This window comes from Moschus berezovskii, chromosome 4, assembly GCF_049115385.1.
Source record: "Moschus berezovskii isolate FMDL1 chromosome 4, NW_MosBer_1.0, whole genome shotgun sequence".
Lineage (NCBI taxonomy): Eukaryota > Metazoa > Chordata > Mammalia > Artiodactyla > Moschidae > Moschus > Moschus berezovskii.
In genome coordinates, this window is record NC_142463.1 from 40,625,064 (window position 1) to 40,638,222 (window position 13,159).

At 40.0% G+C, this 13,159-nt stretch overlaps 1 protein-coding gene across 2 annotated transcripts in view; it reads left to right on the plus strand.

Annotated features, from left to right (window-relative positions):
• The window catches only part of CACHD1 (cache domain containing 1), a 249,188-nt gene that overhangs the window by 152,815 nt on the left and 83,214 nt on the right, over positions 1 to 13,159 (plus strand). The window lies entirely within an intron of this gene.

Below are 13,159 nucleotides of genomic sequence, written 5' to 3' on the forward strand. Positions count from 1 at the left end.
GGTAAAGAACCCACCTGCCAATGCAGGAGACTCCAGACGTGTGTTCGATCCTGGAGTCAGGAAAATCCTCTGGAGGAGGAAATGGCAACCCACTCCAGTATTCTTTCTAGGAGAATCCCATAGCCAGAGGAGCCTGGCAGGCTACAGGCCATAGGGTTGCAGAGGTGGACGTGACTGAGCATCTGAGTACTGTACTGTAGACACTAAGTAAATACTAGTTGTTTGAATGAGAGAATTTAACATTTTAGAAAAGAAATGAAATGATGATTCTCTTTTAGGAGATTTTACTTGTTTGCCACGTAACAACTAGAAGGCATAGTCTGATTTCATTTGCGTAGGTCATGAACAAGAGGGGCCTGAACTTGTCTCTTGGTATTGGCCATGGCCTGCACACCACTATTGGCTGTTGGCAGAGGGAGGAACTGAAGGTAGCTAAGATTGATTCTGGGTAATTGTGAGAGTGGCTGATAACAGGTTCTAAGTCATATTTCTATTCTGTGTGCCCGTTTATCTTTCTTCTGTCATCTTTGTATTCAGTACCTTGCACGAACAGGTCCTGAATATATATTTGTGGAGAGAGTTCATGCATGGTAAGAAACCTGAGTTGGTCTTTAGTTTGAATATAGGTAGTGATGATGTTGTCAGAATTACTGAGACACTTTAACTGTAGGCAGAAATTCAAGTACTTTTATGCCCATTCATGGTAGTCATCAATTTCACCTGAGTATTATTCCATTGTGCTAAGCTCTGATGGGAAACTTAAGTTGCTGTTGACTCAGTTATCTCAGTTATTATTAGTTAACTGAACTGATAATAATAATAGACACGAATAATTATTATAACAATACTGATAATTGCATGCGGAGTGAGTTTAAGCACACAAAAGTTCCAAATGTCTGTGTATATATCACTTTCAACTCACCTTATCTGTGTCATGTTCAAAGCAGTTAAGGTGCCAGACATTGCCTTGCTGCTGCTGCTTAGTCACTTCAGTCGTGTCCGACTCTGTGTGACCCCATAGACGGAAGCCCACCAGGCTCCCCATCCCTGGGACTCTCCAGGCAAGAACACTGGAGTGGGTTGCCATTTCCTTCTCCAATGTGTGAAAGCGAAAAGTGAAAGTGAAGTCGCTCAGTCGTGTCCGACCCTTAGCGACCCCACGGACTGCAGCCTACCAGGCTTCTCCATCCATGGGATTTTCCAGGCAAGAGTACTGGAGTGGCTTGCCATTGCCTTCTCCCAGACATTGCCTTAGACACTAGGTAAAGATGAATAAAATAGTTTGCACCTTAGGAGCTTAGAGGATGCAGAGTAAACTAAGTAGGCTGTGTCAAGTGTCATGAAAAACCCAAAGACTCTTTTGAAGAAAGAGCGATTATGAATAGAGGTGTCTGTAGTTTGGTTGAAGAGTGGTAGTTGAGGTCTTCAAGAGTGGAATTCCTGCAGACAGATCTAGAAGAAGGATGCTTCAGACCAGAAAACAGCAAAGCATCATAAAGCATTGAATAACTTGAGAGGGGAAGATACTGCTGAAACAGCCAATAAGGGATGTATGTATGTGGTGAGCTCAGAATCCTTGATCCACTGGACAGATTTCCATCTGTAAACAGGTTCAAAGCAAAGAAAGGCTGTGATCAGTTCTCACATTTGGGCAGATTAAATCATTGGCAAGTGAAGGATAAATTTAGTGGAGAGACTAGTTGCTTGTCATGTTGGGCCATTCCGATAATCTAGGAGAAAAGTGGTAATGCCTGGAGGAACGATTGTGGGAAAATAAAAGATGTCCTGGGTGGTGGTGGGTTACATAGAATATTACTTGTAGACAGGAAGTATAGGGGCTTCCGTGGTGGCTCAGCAGTAAAGAATTCACTTGCCAATGCAGAAGACATAGATTCTATCCCTGTATCAGGAAGATCCCCTGAAGAAGGGAATAGCAACCCACTTCAGTATTCTTACCTGGAAAATTCCATGGAAGAGGAGTCTGGTGGGCTACAGTCCATGGGGTCACAAAAGAGTCAGACATGACTTAACCACTAGATTTTATTGGAGATTTTGGTTTTAAGGAAGACTTTTAAAGATTATTCTAAATTTTAAATTAAACATCTCAGAGGGGAAGAATCTGTTAACCAACAAATGAAAATAAAAGCAAAAGGTCTTTAGAAGGAAGATTTATTTAGTATGAACATGCTGATTTTAAGTCACACGTGGATCATTCTTGGGAGAGATTTGGGCAAGAAGTTGAATTTAGCCTGTAGCATCACTTTATTTTCATCCCACAGATATTTTCACCCCCACAGCTATGTTATATGCATGACATTTCAGAGGAGAGGACCAATTGCAAATGTATAGTTTTAATGTTGTGCTGATGCACAGTTGGATTAGATGTTTCTAGGAGTAACAGGTGACCCGTGTGTGGGCAAATCCTATTTTTTTCCAGCCATATTTTAAGGTGTGGCACATGAAACAATAATAAAAAAAAAATGTCTAACCCTCTGTATATCTTATTTTTTATTGTTACTATTCACAGCACTGTGAGTTAGCCAGGAGCTCTTGCTGTAATGGTTTAGTTGGGTAACACAACCTCCAATAAAGTGAGAAGCGTGGTTCTTGACACAAGTTTAATTTTATCAAAGGTTCTATTCTTTTCCCAGGAAGATGTATTTATATTTTTGCTCTTAAAGTACTGAATGACAAATCTGTCTTTCAAGTGTTCTCCCTGTCTTATCTCACATTTTCATCTCTAGTCCACTTAAAAATTATTATTACCTGCAGGCTAGTAAAATGTTACAGATACAGCCTGTATGGATATTGTTACCAGAAGGGCTTGAGTTTAGTTAAAAATTCAACAAGGATTTTGCAGAACGCTTTACATTTCAGAAGGTTGATTCAGTTACAATATTTAACTTATGCAAAAGAGTCACATATGTTTAAACTTCAGTTAAATACTTTCTTCTGTAAACATTATTTTACTTAAATTACATTCTTCCTATGATCTTCAGGACAGCCGGGTGGGGTACAATCCCCCTCCTCCTGCATTTTGCACATGAGGATGAAGGCTCAGAGAGGTTGTGTCAAGACTCAAGGCAGCTGGGTGTAGAGCCTAGGTTTCCTGATTCCAAACCATTTTTTCTTTTAATGGTAAACTATTTTGACCAGTAGTAAAATTGAAATGGCTTATCTGCCAACTGAAATGCTAAACTATGTATTCCTTCTTAGAATTTCATTTGAGGCTATTGTCTGACCCTCTGACGTTTCTAAATTGGCTGAATTTGAAGCTTCCACAGTCTGTTTAGTTTATTTCTCAGTCTTTTTTTTTTTTCCTATTTTTTGTTTGTTTTTTTAATTAAAGGATACTTTCTTTACAGAATTTTGTTGTTTTCTTGCAAATATCAACATGAATCAGCCACAGGTATACACATGTTCCCTCCCATCTCCCTCCCTACCCCACACTTCTAGGTTGTTACAGAGCCTCTGTTTGAGTTCCCTGATACAGCAAATTCCAACTGTATATCTCAGTCTTAAAACTATGTTCCTGCAGTAGTTTGTGTTATTTCCCTGTGTGTGTGTTTGTGTGTGTGTAGATAAGTATCTGTATATTTAGGACTATTGATGAACACCCTCATAGCAGAAAACGCCTGTATTTGGGTCTGCTGACAGTCCTGCTTTCTGAATTTTCCTTATGTAACCTTCACTGGAGGAAGGACAGGAAACCTGCCTCACTGCTTAGAATACTGATTTTCATCAGTGGCCTTTTATGGATTTTAGGGAGAGTAGGTCTTGAAATTTTTCTCCTTTCTTCCTGTTTATCTGTCTGCCTGTCTATCTGATCTCTAAATGAAACTGCCTAGTACATTTTGCCAGTTCTAAGAAATACACCCTGTTATCACAGAGGCATTCCCTTGAAGTTTTATTCTGTTTTTGTTGTGCAAAAATACCAAAATATATCAAAGAAGGTCAAGATTTAAAAATCACCGTGTCTGTAATCTTTCTTGGAGACTCGACTGGTCTGGTATGATGTGGACCCAGCTGTCTTCCAACTCACAGCTTTTTTAGCTTTTGAATACTGGGTCAGTAATGCCTTTTGAGGACACATGAGCCATAAGTATTCCACATCTTATGTTTCATGTTCCTTCTGCAGAACGGAGATCTGGAGAAGCCTTGTCTCACTCCAACACGAATGTGCCTGACAGATTTGAACCAGTTCATCTCCGCAGTCATCTGCTAACTGAAGTTCTTAGTGCTTCTCTTTGATGTCTGTGTCATACCACTCACAGTTGTCTGCTATTTACTAAGTACCCAGTGTATGTGTGGGAAGAAAACATATGAATTTACAAGCTCTTGACTCTAGTCCTGGCAAGTCTCAGCCTCTTCAGTTTTCTGCATTTTGTCATTCAGCATTTACTACAGTTGTACTCTTCACAGGCAAACCTCTGGGCTAGGTTCTAGGGATAAACATGGAAAAGGATCTCTCTCTTTACAAGGGAGAACATATATAAATAAACAACTGTAACATGTGTGAAGTCCTCGTTAGAGGTCAAGTGGTAGGGTGGACGGGGGCTACGGAATGGCACAAAGGGAGCCTATGGATTCCTCTGCCCAGCTGTCTGTTTTCTCTTTAATTTTTCCAGATACCTTTCTTTCTTTCTTCTTCATGCATTCCTGCCCAAACCTGGTAACAAGAAAGTTAAAAGGATAAATGTTTAATGTGGTTGTGGATCCACTTCCAGTTCCCCTAGATGTCACCTTTGCCATTTTCCAAGCTTGTGTGAGAAAGCAGTTTAAATGAAATTCTAGAAGCAAAACACAGATCACAGCAGGGCTTTCTGCCAGCGATCTGCTGTGGGGAGGTGGGGGTGTGGAATGGTGGAAAAGAAATGTGACTGGTTTGTATGATACTTAGATTCTCACACAGAGAGAGATGCTTGATTGCTCTAAGCCTTACCTTCCAAGGGCATTCAAAACTAGCCTTTTTTCCACTCTGTCTGGGTTGCTGAACCCTGAAGATTTAATCCTTATTACTGATAAGAACAGAAAGAATGTGACTTATCTCTTCAATCTCTGCAGAGATGGAAGGCAAAACCATTTCTCGGGACATGATTACACGTTATTTGACAGCTTTTCAGTTTGCCCATTAATTTAGGTGTTTGAATAAGTAAACTCCATTGGGGGGAGTCGAGTATCATTTACTTTATAAATGTGATAGTTCCTTTTTGAAGTGACCCCACTCTTACCCCTTCCTCCACCATTCAAACAGAGTTTAAATATTTGCCAGGGCAGATGTTTGATTTTTATCTTAGCTCTTTCTTTGTTTAACTTTATTCTCATGGGTGGTTAAGTGGAAGATAAGGGGGTTCTTGTTTAATTCTTTTCAACTGGTGTTGCTCAAATATTTGGAGAGCAGACACTTCCCAGAAAGAATGAGTGGGAACCTGGTTGAATGGAGGTGAAATGAAATGTCTCCCTGTCATATCTGAGTAAACCAGGCACTGTTGGGCCTGTTACTCGGATGTTTTTTATGTCCAGACCTCCTTTTTTTTTTTTTTTATGGGAACCATTTTTTAAGTCCTTATTGAATTTGTAACAGTCCTGTTTCTGTTTTATGTTTTGATTTTTTGGCCACGAGGCACATGGGATCTTAGCTTCCCAAACCAGGTATCAAACCTGCACCCTCCCGTACTGAAAGCACCACTAATGTGCTTCGTCCCTCAGTAGTGTCCAGCTCTTTGCGACTCCACAGACTGTAGCCCGCCAGGCTGCTCTGACAATGGGGATTCTTTGGGCAAGAATACTGGAGTGGGTTGCCATGTCCTCCTTCAGAGGATCTTCCCAACCCAGGGATCAAACCTGGGTCCTCTGCATTGCAGGTGGATTCTTTACCAACTGAGCCACCAGGGAAACCTCTTAACCACTGGACCTCCAGGGAGATCCTTCTGGACCCGCTTTCAAAGTTTCCTGTAGCTGCGGAGTTTTGCCATCTTTGTTTTCTCCCTGTCCTGCCCCGCCGCCCAAAAAAATGTGTGCTGCTCTGGCAAGCCACTCCAGTACTCTTGCCTAGAAAATCCCATGGATGGAGGAGCCTGGTAGGCTGCAGTCCCTGGGGTCGCTAAGGGTCGGACACGACTGAGTGATTTCACTTTCACACATTGGAGAAGGAAATGGCAACCCACTCCAGTGTTCTTGCCTGGAGAATCCCAGGGAAGGGGGAGCCTGGTGGGCTTCCGCCTATGGGGTCACACAGAGTCGGACACGACTGAAGTGACTTAGCAGCAGCAGCAGCTCTTAAAATGGAACTTGGTTATTTGGTGATACCCAGCAGCAAGGGTCTGCCTTGGGCTGGGAGATCCATCACAAGCCTCAGAGCGTTTCTTCCATACCAGCTTCTGAGCCCATACCAGGTTTTACTTCCTCAAGAAATGGTATGTGTCTGTGGTGGTCTTTAAAAAAAAAGAAACACCCTTGTGCCTGTCTCTAGGAGTGATTAAAAACAAGGAAACAAGTAAAAAAAAATTCCCTACCCCATTAGCTGTCATCATATTGACTTTATTTATGGACTCAACTATCAGTGTAAGCCTTGCTCTTCTGAGATATCCACAGGGATTTGCTTTTTAAATTATTACCTTTAAAACATGCCCGTGAACAATACCACATTTCAGCAGCACCCTTGGAACCCACACTGTGGGTGTGGTTTTTCTGTGCTACATGATAAATTGGTCAGATTTTGCTTGGAAATGTTGAGGAAAACCCAGGGTTTTAAGTGATTTGCCTGGCAAATCACCTTCCATAGGAAATTTAAACAAAGACCAAGAAAGAGATTCCGGAAGTAAACCCCAACTGGTGTATGTCTCTCTTTTGTATCTTTTCCTTTCTAAATTGGGACTCCACTGAAAAGTTGATTTACACTGTGAACCGAGGCTGAATGAAATCCAATTGGAACTCACTTGAACACTGTTTTGATGTAAGATTCAAAGCTTCTGCAAATTTATTTTATCTTCTACATTTGCTGATCTCCTGCTTGTAAATCCTGTTGAAGGAGAATAAAAATGACTGCAGCCTGATGGGAATTAAATGTCTGAAGTTCAAAGCAGTTTGCACATCAGAGCAAACGTCAATCAAATGAACATCTTGCAAGCCAGGCAGGGAGTGAATTTCTCCATGGGGAAGAGATCAAAGTGGGAGTCACAGTTCTGTTTTCTCCCTCGGGATGCAGTTTCGATCAGTTGTTCATGAAAGTAAATCCAGAAGGAAGTTTTTTCTTTTTTTTTTAACTTGAGGGGGTAGGAAAGATGGAGTTATTTCTCTTAAAACTAAATTTCAGGCCCTGGTTTTATCTTATGAAAATAAATAAAGAAAGCAGTCATAATCCAATATCTCCCCTTTTTAGAGAGAAAGTCTACAGGAGATTTATATAGGATTATTCTCGTATTGTTATGACTTTTTTAAAGGACATATGCAAAGATAAGTTGAATTGCCTGCTTATTTTATATGAAAATCTATAATTTTATCAGTTCTTGACCTTATAAAAGCTGAAATTTTATAAATGTGACTGGCAGCTTTATGTATGTCTCAATGAAAAATCTTTTAGGCAACCCTTAAGAGAACTGACATGTTTTTATAATGGTTTAGCAGCATGAACTTTCCTTTTCTGACAGTCTCCAAATCAGGGTAAATAGTACATTTCTTCTTAGAAATCATTTTTTCAAAAAGGCACATGTGCATTAAATGTACTCTCATTTTAGGCAAGGCGGCTGTTCCACTGAGGCCTGGAGATAACTCAGGTAACTGGGATGGCGCTAAGCAAGTTTTACTGGGTTGGCCAAAAACTTTGTTCAGAGTTTTCCACATGAATTTATGGGTATTTGGAGTTCAAAACAGAAGCGAGCATTAGTGTGTGTGACTGAGTAGAAGTGGAGAGATAATCACAGGGGTTTTGCTCATGAAATTACTTCTCCCAGCTGACTCACCAGCTCGGAAAACACCATGTTCCTGTATCTCTTAAGCCCCCTGTTGACACCTGCTCCCATTCCTGCCTGCAGTCAGCCACGTCAGCAACCATAGAAACAGGGTGAGGTTTGTTTCTGCATGTTTCGCATTAATTCAGTTGGGGAGTGGATGCTCCTCACATGTGAGGGAACTCAAGAAAATTGAGAGGTTGTACAACCATTGCCACTTAGAGAATTCCTTGGAACATGCAGGAGAAAGGATTGTGGTTGTCTTGTCCTTGAATCCTTTAAGTATCAGAATGTTGGCACTTGATAGAAATAAATTAATTTAAAACCACCAGTATTCACTATGTGCGGATTACCCAGGAAGCAAGAATTGAATTTTGTTTCATCCTTTCCTAGTAAACTTAGGTCTGTGAGCTAACTAGAGGAGAGGTCATATTGCCCTCTGGCTGAGGTTCTCCTGCAAAGTGGTTCTTTAATTCTCAAACAGCAGAGGATTTCTTCAGAAAAAGAATGTCTTCAGGTATTTGACGTGCTTTTGGGGATCAGGTTTGATCTCTGGAAGGCTGTGTGTTTATACTTTACCAGCTTGGGCTTCTCTGAACCCTGTTTTATTCTTTGCTCACATTTGTGGCCATTGTCTTTTATGTTATTTAGCACCCACCTGAAATTCACTGTCCCATGGAGAATTTTCAGAATTTGGTGAAATTTCCTCTTTGGTCTCCTATTTTTTATCTTATCTTTGGTGTACAAAAGCCATTTGTTTAAGTTGTCAGATTACCAGAATGCCAGGTTCTTTCTCCCAGAGAATGTTAACACCAGAAAAAGGAGAGAAGTTACTATGAGCTGTGTCTCTTCTCTGTGTGGAGAATGGACATGCTATAAGTATCCATCTGGAACTTATAGCCGCCTCTACTGACCTGAAACCTCTCAGATTTCAGAAACCTTTCAAATTCAGATTTGAATGGAAAGGGACCTTGAGGCTTTTCTGGAGTGCGGTAATAAAAAGTAACCCCAAAGTGGAACATTCCAAAGTTACGCCCGTGGTGAACATTTTAAAAATCTATGTTATCTATAATTGATAGCGAATAGCTGTCCTTAATATTATATCTTCTTCATCTTCCTCATCTTTGTCCATAGAGTTCTTTCTCTGCAGCTATCCATTGTGAGTCTTATGCTTAGCAACTGTTATTTCCTGTTAAGTAAAAAGCAAAGATTTCCCCTAAGCCCCATAAACCTTTAGAGTAATCCTTTTCTTTGAGAGAATTGAATTGTACTTCAGCTGTTTTAGATAATGCTGACAATTTATTGATTTTATTGAGATACAGTGTAATGTATTCATTATAAAGGAGAGCTTGAATATATGTTCATATCTTGATCCTGTTACTTCCCAGCTGTGAAGCTTGGACTTCTTAATTAATATTTCTATGTCTCAGTTTCTTGGTCTTTAAATGAAATAATAATCATATTTCAGGTTTGTAATGATTAGATGAGTTAATCTGTGTAAAACACTTGGAATATTCTTGATAAAATGTAACATGGGAACTGTTAACTGTTACCATTACTAATACACCTAATATTCATTGTTATTATTTATTAAGTGTTTACTATGTAAAAGGCTCTTCAGAGCTATTTTCTGGTTACAAAATAGATACAATTTTTATCACCATCTTATAGATGAGAAAAATGGAGGCTTCAAACATGTAAGTTCTATGGAAGAATTAGAGAGCAATAAGCATTTTAAACCCAAACTCCAGTTCAGGTCTGTGTACATATGAGAGCATGCTCCTGACCATGACGCAGCATGCTTTTGCCAGGTGGCAGTGCCTTTTTCATCCCAGATGTTCTGTGAATATGATTGAATGAAATATGCAGAGCTTTTCAGTGACTTAGCTTTTTGTCCTTCCACAGTAGTCAGTTACCAATAAGAAAACTTACAGAGAACTCTACATTCCCAGCAATACACTGGACCTGAGAGCGAACTATGAATCCTTAATAACCCACAGTCCCATTGGCAGAACTAAGACTTCTCAGATACGCAAAAGGTTATAGAGACAATTGGGCATTCGAGTGCTGGGTAGTAGAATTTAGACAGTAAGACTTACATAACAAACTATCTTGGCATTTTTTCTTACTATACCTTTATTTAGTGTGTGGAGAAGGCAAAATAAGATAATTTGCTCATTATTTATAATAAACCTTATGTTAGAATTTTTATTGATTAGTATTTTGTTGATATAAGTAGAATCTAAAACCAACCAGTCTATCTATCAGACATTAGTTCTATTGACATTATGCTAAGCTTGTTTATAAAACAATATTTAAAAATTAGGAAAAAGAGACACAAGCGGCAGAATGGCACTCGTCAGTTTAGAGGAGAAAAGGCTCCTCATAGGCTGGGGACTTCCTGGGAGGAAAATCAGAAGCGCTTGGCTATGAAGAACGGGCACCGTGAACACTGAAAAGCATCACAGTTGGGACCCAACAGAAAAAAAACATGTGTTGATTAGAACTATGATCTGAGTAGCACTATAGGTTGGGACTCAGTGGGGAAAGAAGGCTGGGCCGGCTATTGATGACAGGCACTGTATTGTAAAACCTTTTTATGACTGACAAATGTTTACTGAGCACCTACTCTCGTTAATGTGTCACTTGCAGTTTTATTGTTATAAAAATGTTTTCTTTAGTGCTCTTAGAGATGATCTTTTCAGGACAGAAAGGAAAACAGCCCATAAAAATAGCTCCCTAGTCTCCCTGGTTCAGGAGTGAACTCTCATTTCACAGTGGTCAAAGAAATCTGTATGTGTGCTGCGCTGGATTTGAACCCTCTCCAGCGTTGGGGCTGATGGCACAGATCCTGGCCGTAGAGACTCCATCCAGGGAAAGAGGGCTCTCTTCAGGCTTACACTTCTTCTGGGAGAAGTTGTCAGTAGCTCTCTTGAGTTGCCCATCCCCTCTATCAAGTTCTTTATGTGTCACTTAAATAAAGCAATACATATGCCTCATCCTTGGACAGGGAGGTAGTGATGAGGTCAAGTCTTTCTTAGGTCCCTGATTTGCTATGTGTTCCTTGGTGTCACTTTCCTCAACTGGGAGATAGGTAGGTGTGAAAAAGGTTTGTAATTAGTATAGCACAGTCCAGTTATGAGTTTCAGGCATACCTAAGAATTCCTCTGCTGTCTTCAAACCGAAAGATCCTCTGTCTTTGGTCTCTTTGAGGCTTAGGGAGAAGTTCCTGGAAAGCCTTTGTACTGCTTTATTTCTAAAGGAATCTACATGGCAGGATTGGAGATTTTCTTACCCCTCAGGAGCCTGTCAAAGTCAGATTTCAGGGAGAACTTGACGCTAGACTCACTAAATCTGAATCTTCCAGGGTAGAGCCCAGGAATCTGCATTCCAATATGTTGCCAGGTGATTCTGATATGGCTTAGACTTTAGATAACTAGGAACCATTTATCTGAGGGATGGTCCTCAGTTGTTAGACCTCTGGAGCCTTCTGCAGGAATCCGAAATAGGACTAAGCACTTATGAGGAATGTTCATAGACGATCAGTTAATATGAGTGCCTGCTTTTGACAAGAACAATGCTTAGTGTTTTTTATACACACACACGCACACACACATATACATATATGTATACACACATAGTGGTGAATAAAACCAACAAGACATGCGATCTGCTATCAAGGGGCTTTATGACCTGAACCATAAAAAGCCACCCATTAAAAACATTTACAAGTATTGTCCAATTAAAAAGACATATACAAATGGATCCATAAATTTAAAATTATGCACTTGCCCTGAGAGAAGATGGAAACACTTGACATAAACTAGGAAAGCATTCACAATCAAGTTTTTCAGGGGAACTGATAAATAAACAAAGACTTGAAGGATACTTAGATAATCAGGAGAACCTTCTAGACTTGCATTGTCTAACATGGTAGCCACTATTTGGTGACTGTTTACATTTAAATTAAGGTTAAGCAAAATTGAAAATTTAGTTTCTCAGTTACAGTAGCCACATTTCAAGTGCTTAGTGGTCACGTGTAGCTACCATATTGAACAGTGCAAAAATGACACATTTTCATCATCTCAGAAAACTCTGTAGGACTGCCCCAGTCTAGATCAGAGGTGGTGAAACAAGGGTTGTACACCACCTATTTTTGAAAATTGAGTTTTCCTGGAATACAGCCATATTTATTCCTCTAAAAATTCTCTTTGGCTGCTTTCACGCCACAGTGGCAGAAGTTGGTCACTATGACAGAGACCTTGTAGGCCACAGAGCCTAAATATTATCTGTCTTTAATTTTAAAAGTATGTGAGGGAATACATTTAATATGGCCATTTAGTGTATGGAGAGAAAGTGAGTTCCTTGTCTAATGCTACTCTTGCTTCACAGATGTTAAATGCTAAAACGAGAGGACAGTGAGATTATGTTGCTTTGCCAGCATACACTCCAGCAGCTGCTGATGTATTAATCTCTTCTTTTCTCTCCATCTGTGGCTTTTGAGGCAGCAATCTTCTCGTCTAGACAGACTGGAGCAGGTCCAAGGAAGAGTGACCACACTTGTAAAGCAACTGTGTCTTTGGAGGCACAGTTGACAGTGCTGATATAATTCTACACTGGATGAGAGACAGGACTAAAGAGTCTCTTAAAATCTCTTAAAAGGTCTCCTCTTTTGAGATGATATGTATCAAAACAAAACTGCTTTGGAACCCAGTACACCATGTGAAAACCCAGACCCATTTCTTATACAGCCAGTTCAATTTAATAGTTCTTATTAAAAGGATACATAAAATCAACATTCACGTGAATGATTAAGTGGATCTTGATTTTTAGGAGTGTTTCTTCAGGGTTGTAAGAGCTTCTCTACCTGTGTTAATGAAATTTCATTAATGATATTTATAATCAGAGATACACATTTAACATTAGTTTTTGAAAACCTAATTTCAGATTGAGTTTATTTGCAGGTAACTTCATGAATCGTCTCAGTATCTGAAATCCAAAATAGCTTATTTAGAAGATCAAGAGTTTTCTCTTTTGTTCAGTTCAGTTCAGTTCAGTCGCTCAGTCGTGTCCGACTCTTCGTGACCCCATGAATCACAGCACGCCAGGCCTCCCTGTCCATCACCAACTCCCGGAGTTCACTCACACTCATGTCCATCGAGTCGGTGATGCCATCCAGCCAACTCACTCATTCTCTGTCGTCCCCTTCT